Source organism: Arachis ipaensis, chromosome B5 (assembly GCF_059453495.1).
Source record: "Arachis ipaensis isolate K30076 ecotype BB chromosome B5, ASM5945349v1, whole genome shotgun sequence".
NCBI lineage: Eukaryota > Viridiplantae > Streptophyta > Magnoliopsida > Fabales > Fabaceae > Arachis > Arachis ipaensis.
This window is the reverse complement of record NC_142440.1, coordinates 73,398,877-73,412,068: the sequence shown is the minus strand read 5'-3', so window position 1 is coordinate 73,412,068 and position 13,192 is coordinate 73,398,877. Positions and strand designations below refer to the sequence as shown.

The 13,192-nt window shown below is 34.9% G+C and overlaps 1 non-coding gene across 1 annotated transcript; it reads right to left on the bottom strand.

The window, feature by feature from the left end:
* Positions 1 to 11,913: 11,913 nt before the first annotated feature.
* Positions 11,914 to 12,017, bottom strand: LOC148564626 (small nucleolar RNA R71). Its single transcript, XR_015884446.1, has one exon. It is a non-coding gene; the product is annotated as a small nucleolar RNA R71 (small nucleolar RNA).
* Between the last annotated feature and the right edge of the window lie 1,175 nt (positions 12,018 to 13,192).

The following is a 13,192-nucleotide window of genomic DNA, read 5'->3' as shown; positions in this document are numbered from 1 at the left end:
TATTTTATTTAACTTTATTAATATTAATACCCCTCGAAGAAATACTAGACTAAGTAAGAAGGGTATTCTTTAAATTCGTTTTTAAAAATTAGTCTCCGAAAAATACGATACTTTTTAAATTTGTTTCTAAATTTTTTTAATCAAATTATTTTTTTAATAATTACGAATTAATCATATTGTTCTTCAATAACTCTATTAATAATTTTTGTCAACGATTGATGACATAGACTAATGTTAACTAACGACATACAGTATACATGATACCTAGTATGTCCAATTAGACGCTGATCAAATATGTTTATGAAAATTTATCAATTTAGTTATTAGATCATATTGAAAATATAGTTTATGTAGTTGAAAAAATTGACTAAATTAATAGATTTTTATCATGAATATATCTAGTTAATATCCAATTAGACATTTCAAATATTATGTATATTGTTAATTAACGTTTCATATCATCAATTATTAACGAAAATTTTTAATAGAATCACTCAAGAATAAATATGATTAATTCGTAATTTTTGAAGAACTAATTTTATTAAAAAATCTTTTAGAGATAAATTTAAAAAATCTTCATCTTTCAAAAATTAATTTAACTATTTACTCAATTTTTTTTTTATCGGCGACTTTATAATTATCATCACGACAAAATATAAGAAATTAATGTAGTCTAATTATCGGTAGATGTGTTAGTAACTGTCTAAAAATAATTTTTCTTGTAATCTACATTTTATTTTAGAATTTTAATATAATATATATTGATTATTATTAGTTCTTTCCAATTTAATCTTATCCTAATTATCATCTCAGTCAATTTGAAATAATTATTTTTCATACAAGTATCTAAAGTTTTTCTTTTTAAAATTATTATAAAATTTAATTTTAATGCATTCACTTCAAAAAAATATTTCACATAATCATCTAACCACTTCTATTCTTTTAGACATTCACTATATATATGATAGTACATGGCAATTAAAATTTTATTAAAATAATAAAATTCTTTTCTAAAGTTGTGTAATTTTAATTAGTAATTTTTTAATAGGTCAGGGCTATGATGGCTAGCTACTATTTTAATGACTATTGTGGATATAAATTTACCGTGACATATGTTTGCAATAGTGATAAGTTAAGTCAAACAAAAACTTTTTAAACCTATTTAATATTTGTAATTATTACCTCGAGGTACAAATCTAAGCTGTATGAAACATGGGTAGTTAAAATTAAAAATCATTGTTAAAATGTTGTATAATAATATTAAGTGATTTTATGTTATAATATTGATCATTTATGTAAAATTAATTGATACAGATATACTCTTTTCACTTAAATAAAATCAATTATCTCCCTCAATCCTCTCCCAATAATAGTTCTAAACTAAATATTAAGATAAGAAAAACTCTACTAGTATGTAATATTTCTAGCCTAAACTTTAATATTAATCATCGAGTTAGTTAATCCTAATTAGAGTACGTAGCCTATTCATATGCTTCATTCTACTTTTAAGCTCAAAATTTTGAGATAATTGATTTAATGATATGAAATCAGAACTATATTAAAAAAATTTAAAATTCGATTCTTATTAAAAAAAAAAAAGTATAAGACAAAAAAAAATAGTCTATTAAAAAAATGTAAACTCCCACAAAAAAAATTTATATAAAAAATATATTAAAAATATAATTATTTATGTATTTTTGTCTACCATTTTTTAATTTTTAACTAGATAAATAATTTTATGACAGGATTAACTGTAAAATTTTTAAATTATTAACTTATTATCCTTCTTTTAAATAAAGATTAATATGTTTGATTTTTTAAAAAAGCAAATGACTAATAATAACATGTCCTTTTTTTAAATGACTAATTTGTCTTAATACAAAATTTTAAGAAATTATTTTAGGAGTTTATTCTATAAAAAAGTTATAGAAAGTAAAGCTGTGTAGTAGTGGCTTCGGTATAGGTTACTCGTAATATATATTATCTTTTTATCGTATACTTTCAGATTATTCATTATTCTATAGTGGTTTGATGCTTTGAGCGTTTTCCTTTTTCTATTTCTGTTTTGTTTCCTTTTGGGGTTTGCGCATAGTGCCTTCGAAACATAATACTTTGCTATTTTGGGATATAAATAACTTACTATGAGTTGTAAACGAATTGAAGTTGTTGCTACCGCGTTTATGGTCTTGGGTAGAGATTGTTTTGTTCCGTAGAGTAGTTAAGATATGAAAGTGTTCCTATCTGCTCTCATCTCATATATATATATATATATATGCATAATTTTGCTATCATTTTTTTATACGCCCGCCCTCTATTTGCGATGAAATTAGAGTCTGATTGTCAATATCTTTTCATTTATCAAAATAAAAGGTTTGCTTCAAATTTTTCGACGTAAAATCTAATGCTAATTACAGTGAGATAAATACCATTGAAAATCCGACGGTAATAAACATATTTTAAGTAGTATCTTAATTAAAAATCATAGCAAAAGACTTTTGGCTTTGTATATTATAAGTGTGTTATAGTTACATGCCATTGGATGGCGAATATTTTATGAATCCTATGAATTGTACTTGATCTCATTTTTATATTTATGAATTTCAGTTGTACCGGAAAAAATCAACTTGTCCCATGTACTTGTTTAATCTTGTGCTGTTGAATACTAAAAGTATAGTCATTCTTTTAAACTTCTTCCAGTTCTAACATAACCTAGTTACAAACTATTGGATGGAACGATCATATTTTATATTTAAACATTCAACTTCCTTAGTATTAAGTATTTAAATTCATTTGCCAAAATAAAACAATTATAATAGCATAATTGTTCTTACTTGTTCAAGAACTGGTTAAATTGATCGAACATCACCTATAGATGGAGGCCAATGTGATTTCTAATATATAACTCTTTAAGTCAAATCAGAAAGGAGAAAAGAAAATTAAATCAGCTAGCAGGCTTTTAATTACTTACTTTCACTTTGGATTTGTTCTGGTCCAGCCTGTTATCGAGTTGGACCCGGATACCAAGTCGCTGACCCGACGTGTCCTCCAACCTACAAGATTCCCTTTTTTCCTTCCTGGTCACAGCACCTGGACAGTTGGAAGGAAGCTTCCAGAAAAGAGGGTCTGCTCATGTGGGACCCACTCGAGCACAGAGTATATAAGGGGAGGGTCCTACCCCTCCCAGAGGTACGTCACCTACCCTAACCTTAAATGCCGCTTTCGTACAGACCCTAACTTGAGCGTTGGAATCCTTACAGGTGGTCTCCCCTCGCCGCTCACCATGACAGTTCGGTGGAACCTCATCCTTGGAATCCATTCAGGTCCAGCCGCCAGCGGCCCACCAACCCCAGACCTTCATCACTCCCGACCCATTCAAGACGCGAGTCACCGAACATTAGTACCGTCTGTGGGGACCCTGGCGTGAATGGATTCCTGTTGGGCCCGAGGGACGAACACGAGGAAGAGGAAGCACATTAGGAGGAGGGAACCCGCTTGATGAGCAGGTTAGCCTCCGTGGCATCCTCCCACGAGCACACGAAAACATGTTCTCGCAGAGATGACCCACCCTCCAGCTCCCACGAGAGACACCCGTTCGGGGGTACGGGTAACGATAATGCCAGAATCATGCAGGAGCTATGCCACCGGGTGCAAAACCTAGAAAGAGAGCTAGCAGCAAAAGATCACTACCGTCCTAGCCCAAGTCTCTCCTGCACCCGATCTCCTCCAAGGAGATCGGAGGCTCGGGGCAGAAGCCCTCGAAGAGATAACAGACACTGAACAAATGCCCGGTCCCAGACGACCCAGGACGGGTCGGAAGGACATGAAGAGACCAAGCGAGAAAGACCGAGAAGACGACGAAAATCCATCATCATGGGAGCTACCCCTTTCCACTCCTACATCCTCAAAGTCCAGCTACCGAAGCATTTCGACAAGCCGACGGACATGAGATACGATGGCACCCAAGATCCCCAGGAACACCTGACGGCTTTCGAGCTCAGGATGAACCTGAAAGGTGTCGGCGACACAGTGAGGTGCCGAGCTTTCCTGATAACGTTAGCGGGTCCCGCGATTTGGTGGTTTAACGCTCTTCCATAGGGGTCCATTACCGCCTTCTCAGATATAAGTCGCAATTTTTTTTGCACAATTTACCACGCGCAAAGCCAAGGCCAAACATCCGATCAACCTTCTAGGCATCACCCAGAGAAATGGGGAACCGACTCAAAAATTTCTGGATAGGTTCAACGACGAATGCCTTGAAATCGATGGCTTGACCGACTTGGTAGCCAGCCTGGACTTGACGAATGGTCTACTGAACGAAGACCTTAGGAAGCATCTCACTACTAAACCCGTCTGGACCATGCAGAAAATCCAAAACGTGGCAATCCAAAACGTGGCAAGAGAGTACATCAACGATGAGGAGGTTAGCCAGGTTGTGGCAGCCAACAAATGGTAGCCGACCAACCCACCTACTCGTCATCCCGGGTACGCGGAAAAACCCAAGGAGGCCCCCAAGGAAGGGACACCAGTAAAACAGTTTAAGCCGTTTCTACGGGTGGGGAAATTCACAAACTACACCCCCTCACGGCCCCTATCGCGGAAGTGTACCAGCAAATCGCAGACAAGGGGATTCTGTCGAAGCCCCGGCAACTAAAGGACAGGACAGGCGGGAACAAGAGCTTGTACTGCAATTATCATAAATGTTATGGCCATAAAATGCAAGACTGCTTTGACCTAAAAGACGCCTTGGAGCAAGCCATTCGTGAGGGGAAATTGACGAACGGATTTTTGCTAGTAAAGAATTTCACAAAAGTAATCACGTTGTAAGTATAGTTTTTAAACCAACAATAATTCTTTCGTACAAAAACTTGTTTGTCACTAAAGCAAACCCAATAAAATTAATAACCGAACTATTTAAACCTCGGGTCGTCTCTCAAGGAATTACAGGGAAGGATGTTACTATTGGTTATGAGATAGTATCTTTTTGGGTTTCTGAAATAGGGAACAAGGAAATAAAACGGCAAGAAAGTAAATTACTAACTAGAAAAGATTCTTGGCAAGATATGAGAACTAGACGTCCTATCCTAGTTATCCTTATCAATTGTGATGAGAATTGTTCATTGCTCCCACTTAGTTAACCTCTAACTATGAAGGAAAGTCAAGTGGACTAATCAATTTGATTCTTCAAGTCCTAGTCAACTCCTAAGGAAGGACTAGCTTTAGAGGGATCCAAATCAACCAACAACTTTCAATTATCAATCAACAAAGGAGTTTGGTAACTCAAGAGTCTCCAATTACTCTACCAAAGCCAAGAACATAAAAATCTAACTTAAAACCCTCCCAAGCATTTTAACAAACACTTGGAAGGCATAACATAAAAACATAGGAAACTAATAAGAGATAATAAAATCCAAACAACCAATTGAAAGCATCAATAACATAAATTGAAGAAAGCAATCATAAATATGAAATACCTCAAATTGCATTAATAAGAAAATCAAATCTAACATTAGAATTCATAAACTAAATTGGAGAAATAAATGAACCAACAAGAGAAACAGATAAACTAAAGTACTAGAACAAATAAAAGTAGAAGAGAACTTAATTAAAGCAAAGTAGAATTCTCAAATTAAGAAAAGCTAAACCTAAAATCCTAACCTAGAGAGAGGAGAGAGCCTCTCTCTCTAGAAACTACATCTAAACCTAAAATTATGTATAATGAGAAGTGTAAAAAAATGAATTATTGATTCCCCCACTCTGCAGCTTTTAATCTGTGTTTCTGGGCTGAAAATTTGGTCAAAAATAGCCCAGAAATTGCCCTCAGCATTTTTCTGATGCGTCCAGCACGTGGCTCTGTCATGCGTACGCGTCGTCCACGCGTACGTATGGATTGAACTTTCGCCAGGTCACGCGTACGCATGATCCACGCATACACGTCACCTAACAGCATGGCAACTATGGCAAATTATATATCATTTCGAAGCCCCGGATGTTAGTTTCCAACGCAACTGGAACTGCTTCATTTGGACCTCTGTAGCTCAAGTTATGATCGATTTAGTACGAAGAGGTCAGGCTTAACAGCTCAGCAATTCCTTCAATTTTTTGTATTCCTTCCACTTTTGCATGCTTCCTTTTCATCCTCTAAGCCATTCCTGCCCTATAAACCCTGAAATCACTTAACACACATATCAAGACATCGAATGGTAATAAGAGAGGATTAAAATTAGTAATTTAAGGCCAAAGAAGCATGTTTTCAATCATAGCACAGAATTAGGAAGGAAAATGTAAAACATGTGAATTATATGAATAAGTGTGAGTTTAGTGGATAAAATCCACTCAATTAAGTACAAAATGTACCATGAAATAGTGGTGCATCAAATCTTCCCACACTTAAACATTAGCATGTCCTAATGCTAAGCTCAAGAGAAGCTATAAGAGAGTGAAGAGGAATGGTAAAACTTATGAAATGCAACCTATCTATATGAATGCAACTAAATGCAAAAATACTTCTACCTACTTGGTTAAAAGTAAACAAATTCTCCAAGACAAACATAAATCGGATTCCACTAATTCAAATCACACAATAAAAGACGAGTAAACTTGTAAGAAGATAGCTCATGAAAGCAGGGAATATAGAATCAAGCATTGAACCCTCACTGGTAGTGTATATGCACTCTAATCGCTCAAGTGTCTTTCTAGACTTTGTTCTTCATCTAACCAATCAACAAAAATTTAGTATACCAATGCAAACATCATGAGGTCTTTTCAAGGTTGTAATGAGGCTAAGGTAAGGGTGAGGATATATGTATGGCCAAGTGAGCTATAATATGAATCTTTGACTAACCTAAGCTCTCACCTAACACACACACACACTCTATATACTTCTAAAATCATGCCTAGCTACCCATAATTCCCACTTTTGTATCACATACTCATGTATCCAAGTTTTCCTTTTAATTTCACCACATATGCATTGATATTTTATTAAACTTGACACTGGCGTAATTTTGTCCCCTTATTTTATTTATTTGAATCCCCCTTTTTTTTAAGATAAAGGTAAACATAACATATCAATGCACATGAATTTTTAAATTTTTTTTCTGGTCTCACATGAGTAGGTATCCAAATTTCCAATATTCAAATAAATTAGAAACATAACACATTCCCATTAACCCAGGTTCCCACAGTTCCCCATACTTAATTGATACACAATCTCTATCTTAAGCTAACTAAAGATTCAATTGGGGTAATTAATTATTTTTTCGTTTAAGGCTAGTGATGTGGTAAAATACAGAACAAATGGGGATTAAAAGGCTCAAAGTGGCAAACAAAGGTAATTGAAATGGTAGGCTGTTTGGGATAAGTGAGCTAATAACAAATGATGGCCTCAATTATATGTATGCATGTAAATACACTAAACAATGGACATATAGAATAGAACAAAGCAAAGATTGCAATCATAGAGAAGAAAACACACAAGAATAAAAATCATGGTTAAATAGTATAACCATGTAATTAAGCTCAAAGTCTCACAGGTTGTGTGTTCTCAGCTATGATTCATGTTCCAAAGTACAATCCTCAAACAAGTTTAGCATAAATTTTTAATTTAAATTAGTGAAATACTATAAAAGAGGGTCTTGAAAAGAAATTTATTACTTTAATCAAGTAGTGATAAAATATGCACAAAATCAAACAAACATGCAATCAAATATGCAAATGTAACAACTAATTTAACAAGAAAAATTAAACATTGGTGTTGAGAAGGAAATAACTAACCCACGGAAGTCGGTATCGACCTCCCCACACTTAAAGATTGCACCGTCCCGGTGCATGTTGAGATGTGCAGGTGGACGGGTTGCTACACTGATGCTTTTCTCCAAAGATTGTGCGTAGGAACTTGTCTGTCGCCCCATGTAAAATTTTTCCATTTCTCTTCCTCGTTGGCCATCCTGAAAGAAGAGGAAAAAGAAGAAAAGTAACCCAGAAATAAAGAGAAGAAAACAAATGAAGTATGGGTGGGTTAATGCCAAATAATGAGAGTCTCAATTACATGGTAGCTACAACATGCAAGTGAGAAAACGGTAAAAGCAAATGGTGTATCAATAGTGTAAACATTGCAACAAAGGGGAAGAGTGTGGGTAATTGATGAGCGGATAATTTATACCCTTTTTGGCATTGTTTTTACATAGTTTTTAGTATGATTTAATTACTTTTTATTATATTTTTATTAGTTTTTATTCAAAAATAACATTTTTGGACTTTACTGTGAGTTTGTATATTTTTTTGTGATTTCAGGTATTTTCTGGCTGAAATTGAGGGACCTGAGCAAAAATCTGATTCAGAGGCTGAAAAAGGACTGCAGATGCTGTTGGATTCTGACCTCCCTGCACTCGAAGTGGATTTTCTAGAGCTACAGAAGCCCAATTGGCGCGCTCACAATTGCGTTGGAAAGTAGACATTCTGGGCTTTCCATCAATATATAATAGTCCATACTTTGTCTGAGATTTGATGGCCCAAACTGGCGTTCAAAGTCTGCCTAAAATATCTTGGCGTAAAATGCCCAAACTGGCACCAGAATTGGAGTTAAACGCCCAAACTGGCACCAAAGCTGGCGTTTAACTCCAGGAACAGCCTAAGCACGAAATAGCTTCAATGATCAGCCAAAGAATACACAAAGTGGGCCCTGGAAGTGGATTTCTATACTATCTGCACTTAGTTACTCATTTTCTGTAAACCCTAGTTACTAGTTTAGTATAAAAATTACTTTTAGAGATTTATTTTATGTCTTTTTACCTTTGACCATCTTTGGAACGTTTAGTCCTTAGATAATGGAGGCTGGCCTCACGGCCATGCCTAGACCTTTTTCACTTATGTATTTTCTACGGTGGAGTTTCTACACCCCATAGATTAAGGTGTGGAGTTCTGTTGTTCTTCATGAATTAATACAAGTACTATTGTTTTTCTATTCAACTCACGCCTACTTCTTATCTAAGATATTCACTCGCACTTCAACCTGATGAATGTGATGACCCGTGACACTCATCATCATTTTCACTTATGAACGCGTGCCTGACAACCACTTCCGTTCTATCTGCAATAGTTTGAGTGTGTATCTCTTGGCCTCCTGGTTCACGACGCATGATTGCCTCTCCTGACAATAGAGTATTTTATTCTGTGAGATCAGAGTCTTCGTGGTATAGGCTAGAACCATTGGCAGCATTCCTGAGATCCGGAAAGTCTAAACCTTGTCTGTGGTATTCCGAGTAGGATCTGGGAAGGGATGACTGTAATGAGTTTCAAACCTGCGAATGTGGGGCACAAGTGACAGTGTGCAAAAGGACAATGGTCCTATTCCGACGCTAGCGGGAACCGACAGATGATTAGCCGTGCGGTGACAGCACATATGGATTTATTTTCATCCGAGAGGATCATACAGCTTGGCATGGAAGGAGGTAACGCATGGTTGGAAGAAGGCAGTAGGAAAGCAGAGGTTCTGAAGCAACAAAACATCTCCATACGCTTATCTGAAATTCCCACCAATGAATTACATAAGTAACTTTATCTTATTTTATGTTTTATTTATATTTTAATTATCAAAACCTCATAACCATTTGAACCTGCCTGACTGAGAATTACAAGGATGACCATAGCTTGCTTCAAGCCGATAATCTCCGTGGGATCGACGCTTACTCACATAAGGTTTATTACGTGGACGACCCAGTGCACTTGCTGGTTAGTTGTGCGGAGTTGTAAAAAAGAGTTGAGATTATGATCGTGCATACCAAGTTGTTGGCGCAGTTGAGATCACAATTTCGTTCACCAAGTTTTTGGCGCCGTTGCCGAGGATTGTTCGAGTTTGGACAACTGACGGTTCATCTTGTTGCTTAGATTGGGTAATTTTATTTTATGTTTAAGCTTTTTATTTTTTATTTTTTATTTTCAAAAAATACAAAATTTTTTTAATGGAATCATAAAATCCAAAAAAAATTTTGTGTTTTTTGTTTGAGTCTTGTGTCAAGTTTTAAGTTTGGTGTCAATTGCATCTTTTTAATCTTTCTTTAAATTTTCGAAGAACACATGCATGGAATTGTTCTTCATTGATCTTCAAGTTGTTCTTGATGATTGTCTTTGTTTGATCTTTGTATTTTCTTGTTTTGCGTCTTTTCTTGTTTTTCATATGCATTCTTGAATTATTAGTGTCTATAGATTAAAAATTTTTAAGTTTGGTGTCTTGCATGTCTTTCTTTTCTTAAAAATTTTCAAAAATATGTTCTTGATGTTCAGCATGATCTTCAAAGTGTTCTTGGTGTTCATCTTGACATTCAAAGTGTTCTTGCATGCATTTTTTGTTTTGATATTAAATTTTTATGTTTTGTTTCATTTTTGTGTTTTTTTCTCTCCTCATTAAAAATTCAAAAACCAAAAAAATATCTTTCCCTTTATTTTGCTCATAAATTTTGAAATTTTGGATTGACTTAATAAAAAATTTTTAAAATATAGTTGTTTCTTGTTAGTCAAGTCAAAATTTCAAATTAAAAATTCTATCTTTTTCAAAAATAAAATCTTTTTTATTTTTTTATTAATTTTTTTCGAAAATTTCATAAAAAATTAATTTTCAAAATCTTTTTCTTAGTTCATATTTTCGAAATTAATGCTAACAATTAATATTTTGATTTAAAAATTTTCAAGTTGTTACTTGTCTATTAAGAAAGGATCAATCTTTAAATTCTAAAATCATATCTTTTGGTTTCTTATTAGTCAAGTAATCACCTTTAATTTCAAAAATCAAATCTTTTTAGTTTCCTTTTCAAATCTTTTTCAAAATAAAATTTCAATCATATCTTTTTCAAAATTAATTTCAAAATCTTTTCTAACTTCTTATCTTTTCAAAATTGATTTTCAAATCTTTTTCAATTAACTACTTGACTTTTTGTTTGATTTTAAAAGTTTACTATTTCTTATCTTTTTCAAAACCACCTAACTACTTTCCTCTCTCTAATTTTCGAAAATCACTAACCACTTTTTCAAAAATCTTCTTAATTAATTAATTTATTTAGTTTTCAAATTTTATTTTATTCTCCTTCTTAAATTCGAATTCTAACTAATAATTAAAATAAAAATAAAAATATTTTTCTTTTCTATTTAATTAAATTCGAATTCTCCCCCCTCTCATCTCTTTCTATTTATTTATTTATTTACTAACACTTCTCTTCTTCTTATAATTCGAACCCTCTCTCTCTCTCTCTCTCTCTCTCTCTCTATGTTCGAATTCTTCATCTTCTCTCTTCTTCATTCTACTCTTTTATTCTTCTACTCACACAAAGAAATCTCTATACTGTGACATAGAGGATTCTTATTCTTTTCTGTTCTTTTCATATGAGCAGGAGCAAGGATAAGAACATTCTTGTTGAAGCTGATCCGGAACCTGAAAGGACTCTAAAGAGGAAGCTAAGAGAAGCTAAAGCACAACACTCTGGAGAGGACCTGACAGAATTTTTCGAAAAAGAAAAAAAGATGGCCGAACCAAACAACAATGGTGGAGATGCAAGGAAGATGCTTCGTGACTTTATTGCACCCTCTTCTGACTTCTGTGGAAGGAGCATCTCAATTCCTGCAATTGGAGCAAACAACTTTGAGCTTAAGCCTCAATTAGTTTCTCTGATGCAGTAGAACTGCAAGTTTTATGGACTTCCATTGGAAGATCCTCATCAGTTCTTAGCTGAATTCTTGCAAATCTGTGACACTGTTAAGACCAATGGGGTTAATCCTGAGGTCTACAGACTTATGCTTTTCCCCTTTGCTGTAAGAGACAGAGCTAGGACATGGTTGAACTCACAACCTAAAGATAGCCTGAACTCTTGGGAGAAGCTGGTCAATGCTTTCTTGGCCAAATTCTTTCCATCTCAAAAGTTGAGTAAGCTTAGAGTGGAAGTCCAAATCTTCAGACAGAAGGAAGGTGAATCCCTCTATGAAGCTTGGGAAAGATACAAGTAATTGATCAGAAGGTGTCCTTCTGACATGTTCTCAGAATGGAGCATCATATGTATATTCTATGATGGTCTGTCTGAATTGTCCAAGATGTCATTGGACCACTCTGCTGAAGGATCTCTTCATCTGAAGAAGACGCCTGCAGATGCCCAGGAACTCATTGAAATGGTTGCAAATAACCAGTTCATGTACACTTCTGAAAGGAATCCTGTGAATAATGGGACAACTCAGAAAAAAGGAGTTCTTGATATTGATACTCTGAATGCAATATTGGCTCAGAACAAAATATTGACTCAGCAAGTCAATATGATTTCTCAGAGTCTGTCTGAAATGCAAGCTGCATCAGGCAGTAGTAAGGAGGCTTCCTCTGAAGAAGAAGCCTATGACCCTGAGAATCCTACAATGGAAGAGGTAAATTACATGGGAGAATCCTATGGAAACACCTATAATCCTTCATGGAGGAATCATCCTAATCTCTTATGGAAGGATCAACAGAAGCCTAATCAAGGCTTCAATAATAATAATGGTAGGAGAGCACAGTTTGGCAATAACAAACCTTTTCCATCATCTTCTCAGCAACAGACAGAGAATTCTAAGCAGAGCCACTCTGATTTAGCAACTGTAGTCTCTAATCTATCTAAGACCACTCTTAGTTTCATGACTGAAGCAAGGTCCTCCATTAGAAATTTGGAGGTACACGTGGGTCAGCTGAGTAAAAGAGTTACTGAACTCCCTCCTAGTACTCTCCCAAGCAATACAGAAGAGAATCCAAAAAGAGAGTGCAAGGCCATAACTATAACCAAAATGGCCGAACCTAAAGAGAAAGGAAAGACAGTGATTTCCAGTGAGGAAGACCTTAATGGACATCCACTGGCCTCCAAAGAGTTCCTTAATGAGGAACCAAAGGAATCTGAGGCTCATACAGAGACCATAGAGATTCCACTGAACTTACTGTTGCCATTCATGAGCTCTGATGAGTATTCTTCCTTTGAAGAGGATGAAGACATTGTTGAAGAGCAAGTTGCTCAATATCTAGGAGCAATCATGAAGCTGAATGCTAAGTTATTTGGTAATGAGACTTGGGAGGATGAACCCCCATTGCTCATCAATGAACTAAATGATCTGGTTCAACTGAAATTGCCTCAGAAGAAACAGGATCCTGGAAAGTTCTTAATATCTTGCACCATAGGCACCATGACCTTTAAGA